This window comes from Chrysochloris asiatica, unplaced genomic scaffold (genome assembly GCF_000296735.1).
Source record: "Chrysochloris asiatica unplaced genomic scaffold, ChrAsi1.0 scaffold00099, whole genome shotgun sequence".
In the NCBI taxonomy this organism is placed as follows: Eukaryota; Metazoa; Chordata; class Mammalia; order Afrosoricida; family Chrysochloridae; genus Chrysochloris; species Chrysochloris asiatica.
The window spans coordinates 9,951,979-9,959,701 of NW_006408617.1; the positions used below are offsets into that span (position 1 = coordinate 9,951,979).

General features: G+C 40.7%; 1 non-coding gene across 1 annotated transcript; it reads right to left on the reverse strand.

Moving 5' to 3' along the window:
* Window positions 1-6,060: 6,060 nt before the first annotated feature.
* On the reverse strand, window positions 6,061-6,133 carry TRNAR-CCU. The gene has a single exon. It is a non-coding gene; the product is annotated as a tRNA-Arg (tRNA).
* Between the last annotated feature and the right edge of the window lie 1,590 nt (window positions 6,134-7,723).

Genomic DNA, 7,723 nt, shown 5'->3' on the forward strand with positions numbered 1-7,723 from the left:
TGCCTTTGAGTTGTGGTGTTGGAGGAGAATACTAAAAGTGCCATGGACTGCCAAAAGAACCAATAGATCTATTTTGGAAGAAGTGCAGCCAGAGTGCTCCTTGGAGGCCAGGATGGCTAAGCTTCGTCTCTCATACTTTGGACATATAATTAGGAGGGAACAGTCGCTGGAGAAGGATGTCATGCTGGGTAAGGTGGAGGGTCAGAGAAAAAAAGGAAGACCCTCAACGAGATGGATCAGCCAGGTGGCATCATTGATGGTGTCAAGTGTGGCAGCGTTGGTGGGGTTGGCCCAGGATCGGACATTGTTTCGTTCTGCTGTGCATGGGGTTGCTATGAGTCGGTTCCAACTTGATGGCACCTGACAACAACAACATGCCACAAAAGTTCAAAGAGGAAGGCTTCAGGTGAGTCTCAAAGGTAAGTGGGGTTTTTTTGAAAACGGGAACATTGTAAGTACAGCATTATTTAAGTACAAGAGGCCTTTGAGACTTTTTGGGTAAATCTGGAAAATAAAGATTCATGGTAAAGAATATGGTTTTCCATGGAAGCAATGCTGACACCAGAGAGCCTGTATTTGAAAGTGATGAGGGCAAAGGTGTGTGCCAGCTATGATGCCTTTGTCCTCTAAGGTGGGACAAGCCCTTTCTCATCTCTCCAGCTGAGTTATGCCTTGATCTTTTTCCCACTGCTTCCTAACCTGCTGGAATCTTGGTGTGGCGCTGTTGGAAAAACACTGGACAGCTAAACACAAGGTTGGCACTTCAAACTCATTAGCCATTCCTTGGAAACCCTATACAGGGTTGCTATGAGTTGGAACTGACTCAGTGGCACTTAACAACAACAACAACAACCTAACCTACTGTGAAGTTTTCTTTTCCTTTCTTCCATCCAGTAGGTTGTTGTTGTTATGTGCCATGGAGTCAGTTCCGACACATAGCGACCCTGTACAGGGTTTCCTAGGCTGTAAATCTTTACGGGAGCAGAAGGCCTTATCTTTCTCCCAGGGAGCAGCTGGTAGTTTCGAACTGCTGACCTTGCAGTTCACAGCCCAATTCGTAACCACTACGCTACATCCAGTAGGTATCTTAGTATAAACAACTTTACCTCTGTTGTACTTTACACAATTTATGTTTCTTCGGATTAGCCAGTTGGATTTGTTGTCGCAATGGTTTTTTCAATGTCTTTTCAATTTCATTAAAGAAAAACAAGGCAAGAGAAATAAAACTCACTAGAATCAGAATCACTAGCAGAACACATTCTATCAGCTACTAAGGCTTCTTTTTTTTGGTCTTAAATTTGTGGGTCATAACCCCTTAGTATTTGATTCCAAACAAACTACAGAAGAACAAGCTATAAACTTCAAAAATGTAATCCTTAGCCCCAGCTTTTCAACCATTTCTAATTCTTAAGTGGAGTACTAGAATGTTCTCAACTCCCCAGTTTGAGTGGTTTTTCCTCAGAGATAACAGTTGTCGTTTTTCTCTTGTCAACCCCAATAATAATGAGATATTCTCTACATTTAAAAAAGTCTAGGACTAGATAAAGGCCCACGAACATTATACGGGAGAGAGAGGAATCAGTAAGACTACAGGAAGTGGTAGGAAGGTGAACAATGGAAAGAAAATGCTGGGAGATGATGTGGAAACAGTGGGAGACTAGGATGAAGTCAGTGAAAATTCCAGGAGGTACAAGGGAAGAGATACTCAAACTGGAATATTGGAAATGCTGTGAAGAAGAGGGATGAGTGGAAGTAGGAGGAGGCTGGCAGCAAATGTCATTCTTCTCTAACACCCTCTCCTCCTCAGAACAAGTGTTTTCAGAAGAAGCCTGCTTACAGTGAATACATAGGGTAGTCTGTAATCTGCAGAGAGAATATTCAAGAGCAGGATTATATAATACTATTTGTCTTCTACTTGCACATTCATGTGAATACAAGAATCCAGATTCCCTGACACCATGACAATTCCATTCTGAAATATGTTCCCTCTGCATTAATTAAACCAAGATCACAAACTTTGAAAAATGAGAGGCCTAAGCTAATTAAGGAGTCCTGGTGTGGCGCTGTGGGCTAATGCATCAGACTGCAAAGTCATTTGAACTGCAAGGTCGCAGTTCAAACTCACCAGATGCTCCTTGGAAACTCTACATAGGGTCACTATGGGTCGGAATCAACTCAAAGGCACTTAACAACAAGCTAACTACAAAGTCCTGGTGTGGCGCTGTGGGATAAGCACTGGATCACAAGGTTGGTTTGAACCTCAAGTTCAGAGATTTAAACTCACCAGTCGCTCCTTGGAAACACTACACAGGGTCACTATGAGTCAGAACTGACTTGATAACACTTGATAACTACAACAACAACAACAAGGTGTGGGGCTATAAGAGAAGTACTGGACTGCTAACTTCAAGGTGGGAGGTTCAGATCCACCAGTTGCTCCTGGAAACCCTATACAGAGTTGTTATGAGTCGGAACCAATTCTATAGCACTTAACAGTAACAACAACCAAAAGCTAATTAAAGGCCACACCCATTCTGATTTGTGGGGCCGTGTTCATGTATTATATAATTCTGAAAAATAAAGCCTTCTTACTCATGTATATGAGGTTTCAGTAGTCTCTGAGCTAAAGTAATCTAACTGCCTTTAAGTGTGAGAAGCAAATGGAAATTTTATTATACTTTAAAAGGAATCTCCATTCTTCTATTGACTTGCAGAATAAGCGAGGAGTTATCACCTTGTTCATTAAACTATTAAGTTTCAATATCTTTTCCCCACACATAAAAATCTCTACCATTCTCCAGGGCCCTCAAGTTAAACCTCATTATTATCAATGAGTCATTATTTTTGTTATGCATATTCCAACCGTATCCAATTTATGTTGCTTTACTTTTTCAAAGGCTCTTGCCCACACTCTCCTCTCTGTTCCTACTGTCACCGCCCTGGTTCTCATCGGCCCCATTATATTAGTCTCTCGCTTCTTGTTTCTTTATCTTTCGGTATTTTTTAGGCTTCTTTATTATCAGAGTTTTCTTTCTTTGGGCAAAAATAAACAGCCTGAATCTATAATTGCATTTTCTTTACGCCTTTCCACTTTTAAAACGTATTCTTAAGCCCACGCTTCTCTCCCCTCCCCTAATTCCATATTATGGTTATTTTTTTATGATTATCATGATCACAAATACTGCTACTATTTTTATTTCTATAATTCCAGTTTTGGGGCCATTTAACTAGGAAAGAGTCAATTTGGAAAATTCAGTTTTCAGATTTGATGTTGATGAATAATAGCCCCTAACTCCCTTCCTGAATAAAAAGTTATTTTAAAAAATCTGGAATACAACAGAGGTGGTGAAAGACACTCATATTGCTGCAATAACATGTTTTCCGCAGGTACAATTATCAGCATGTGGCTAACTCAAGATCTTGTGAAGAAAGGCAGATTCAACGATTTTTAAGAAGGGCCTGGTGTCAGAGTAAGGCTTGGGCCCAAATACTCTCTCTCTGTTGTTGTAGTTGGAGTCCTGGTGTGGCACTGTAGGGTAAGCACTGGACTGCTAACTGCAAGGTCAGCGGTTCAAACCCACCTGCTCTTCCTTGGAAATACTATACAGGGTTTCTGTGAGACAGAAGCAACTCAACAGCACTTAACAATAACAACATTGTTGCAATCATCATGTTGACCCTGCATAGTTTTTCTTACCTATTTCAAAATCTCAATGATTTTTGCCAACAGTGTGAAAGCAAAAGACATCTATGATTTTACAGTATGATACAGCAAGACTAATAATTAAGTCACCTCACACACGTTAATGGCTAAGCTTTGAGTACCCCCAGAGCATGGTGCTTATTTTCTGACAGGTTGCCAGTTTTTGACTTGGAATTTTCTTTTGAGAAGCAGACAAGTGCTGAGTTTTGAATTATACTATTGAAAATGCATAATTCTCAATAATCAGATGAACATTTCAAATATGTAGGTGAATATTTTGTTTACATAGCAGCCAGAGGTGAATATTTTGTTTACATAGCAGCCAGAGTAATATTTTAAAAACAGAAATACTCTGCAATCATATCACCTTTGATGAAAGTCTCAAGACGTTGAATTGCAATCAAGGGCCCTGAAGACCGGGTCCCTCTCTGCCACACTACTCATTTTTAACTCTCCTCTGGCTAGTTTGGTCTTTCAGTTCTTCCAATGGGACAGAACTCAGATCTCCCACACACTGTTATTCCTTTTGTCTAACTATTGTTCTGGTTAAAGTTTATTCAAGGGTAATGGTGGTTCCGTGGTAGAATTCTTGCTTTCCATGTGGGATACCCAAGTTTGATTCCCAGTCAATGCAGCCACCAACTGTCTGTCATTGGAAATTTGCCTGTTGCCATGATGTTGAATAGGTTTCAGAAGAGCTTCCAGACTAAATTGAACTTGGAAGAAAGACCTGGTGATTTACTTCTGAAAATCAGTCAATGAATATCCTATCAATCAAAAGAGTCCAATGGTGGGGATGGGGCAGGACTGAGCACTGTTTCATTCTATTGTAATTGGGCCATCTAGGGACCCACTCAATTTAAGATAACAATAATTGTCTATTCAAACTTCAGGTCTTAGTGAAAACATTACTTTTCAAAGGAGTTGTCCCCAAGCTAAATTAAAGCTCCATATCATATGTGGAGGTGATGGGGTGGTTATGTACCATGGACTCAGTTCTGACTTATAGTGACCCTGTACAGGGTTTCCAAGGCTGCAAATCTTTAGGGGAGTAGAACGCCTCATCTTTCTCCTGCAGAACAGCTGGTAGTTTCGAACAGCTGACCGTGAGATTAGCAGCCCGACTCGTAACCACTATGCTACGAGAGCTCAAAAAAACCCCACATATATCTGTGTATGAAGTACAGTCAGAATGCTCCTTGGAAGCCACAATGGCCAGACTTTGTCTCTCATACTTCAGACATATATCAGAGTGGAACAGTCTCTGGAGAAGGATATCATGCTTGGTAACATGGAGGGTCAGTGAAAAAGAAGAAGACCCCCAACGAGATTGATTGGCAGAGTGGACACAGACGCAAGGTGGGCAGCTCAAACCTACCATCCAATCTCAGAAACCCTAAACAGGATTGCTATGAGTTGGAACTGATAAATAGTAATGGTTTATTTTCTTAATTATGAATTAGAAAGACAAAAAAAATTGCTCTGACAATTTTCTAGAAACTTCTCAAGATGCAATTGATGGCAAAAAATGATCTTACTTTTGGTCAACTGTTAAACATTCTCCTTGGAACTAATCTTAACTTTAACATCTGTGTTGAAAATGGGAAGTCGTTGGATGAGAAGGGGATCAGAGAATCAGAAACGGCTCACTCCTGTTCACAGAGTGCCTGGGGACCTCCCAAATGTATGTTGTGGCCAAAGAGCTGGATGTAGAAGGTTAGCTGCCTTCCTCTACTGTATATTGAAATCCCTAGGGAGCTGGCTTTCTCATCCAGTGCTGGTTTTTTGGCTTGTCTTGTTCTTCATCTTGAACAATTAGTTCAAGATGAAATAATTTGATAACTCTTGGGTAGCAATCTGTTGCTTTACTGTGCTTTGGTCTGTAGAGCATGTTGAAGCCTGCAACTGCTGTTAGCGTATGTCTTCCTATGCTTGAAAACTGTGAGGAGAAACCTACTGGGCAGTGTGATTGTTTCAGCTAACATTTAGTTTCTAGTTTTAAGAAATCATCCCTCATTATTTATGGTGTGTTGGAGAACTTGAAGAGGAAGGAAGGAAAGAATCAATATTAAGGACTTCAGAGGAAATACTACATTTCTTGATTCTTCTCCCAGACAGTAATAAAGCGAACTCTTATGCTGTACTTAAGTACTTCATTGTAAGTTTGAGCAAGTGAAGATACTTTAGGAAAAGCAGCTTAATAATGCACACTGAGTTGTTGCATCAGTAGTAGGTAAGTTTTAAGCAGAGAAGGGACTTGGCACATCACCAACTTTCAAATTGCTATTCATTTACTCATTCACTCATCCCACAAACAATCTTTTAAGTCTTTACAATCTTTATAGATTCTACCTTTGTACCCTGGGTGAGACTCGAACCCACAATCCCTGGCTTAGGAGGCCAATGCCTTATCCATTAGGCCACCGGGGCTGACACCCTGGTGCTTTGTTCTGCTGTGCATAGGTTGCTATGAGTCGGTACCAACTCGATGATACCTAACAACAAAATCTACTAGAAGTCCTGGTGTGGCACTGTGGGTTAAGGCACCAGACTGCAAAGTCATTTGAACTGCAAGATTGGTGGTTCAAGCTCACCAGCTGCTCCTTGGAAACCCTATATAGGGTCTGTATGGTTGGAACCGACTCGATGGCAATTAACAACAACAACAACTATATACTAAGTGGAATCCTGGTGTGGCACTGTGTGTTAATGAGCTGCAAAGTTGGTTTAAACCACAAGGTCAGTGGTTCAAGCTCACCACTTGTTCTTCAGAAACCCTATACAGGGTTGCTATGAGTCAGAACCAACTCGGACAGGACTTACGGAGAAGGCTGACAAAGGGATCTAATCTAGGCTAGGGTTCAGAGATCTCTTTTAGAAAAAAATTATACTTTATTTGCTTTTTCAGATGCTTAATAACCAAAAGTGGTATATGAAACAGAAAATGTTTAACTGGGCCACAGTGAGGCACGGCTTTTAATTCCAAAAACAAATTAATGATGAAATGCATGTAAAGTTTCTAAATAAATGATAAGCAAAATAAATGAAAAATAAAATAGTGCATGGTCCACAAACAAAGTAGCAGAAAAATCTGGCAATGTCATTAATTACATGAATAACTTAGACATTAAAAAATAATGACTTCATGAGGGCATATGCACAAGAACACCCACACTTGCAGATAATATACCCACTTGACCAAGATTCAATGGCTGGTTGATCAGAACTTGACTAGAGGAAAAAAGGTGTACTCTGAAACAATTTGATGAACTTGACCTACACCTATGGATGCAGTAACTCAAAAGAGGGATCAAATCTTTACAGCAAGGATCATTCCCACCCCCTTGGTAACAGGACATTGTGACATTGGACATTGTGACACAGGACATTGATTGGACATTGGCTACCCAAAATGGGAGGTGAGGGGGGCTACAAAGGCAAGAAGTGGCTGGCTTACAAGCTTTCAAGAGGAAACCTAGATCCAGAGGGCATGGAGGAAGATAGAATCTCCACTGAGTAGTATCCAATCTGCTGGGTGGGGCTGATGAAAGGAGATGGTCATAGGTCTCATGTGTTACAATTGCAAATAATTGTTATCAGAACTCACTGTGAGGGTTGGAAATGTAAAGGCAGACACTTTGTAGCAAAAAGAGGGGAGTGGTTGACTTTGTAGTCCGGGAGCGGAGGTGGGACCCTATCCAGAGAAACAGTGAGCCAGAGATGGAGACAGAGACATTGACGTGGAGAGATGGAGCAGCTAGGAACTCTAGACCCAGAAAGGGAGAGGGACTGTGTACTGATGACCAAGGGGCAGGCTTGCGGGGTATGCCCTTTGGTGGTTGATGATTCATGGTGGGGATTGTAACCATGACAATGAAACGATATATGATATGATGAATGTAAAGCTAATGTTCTGCCATGTAAACTACCACATAATTCACAATAAAACATTAAACAAATAATAATAATAACTTCATGCCTACAGAAAAAAGCATTCTGTAAAACACAGTTTTATTCATG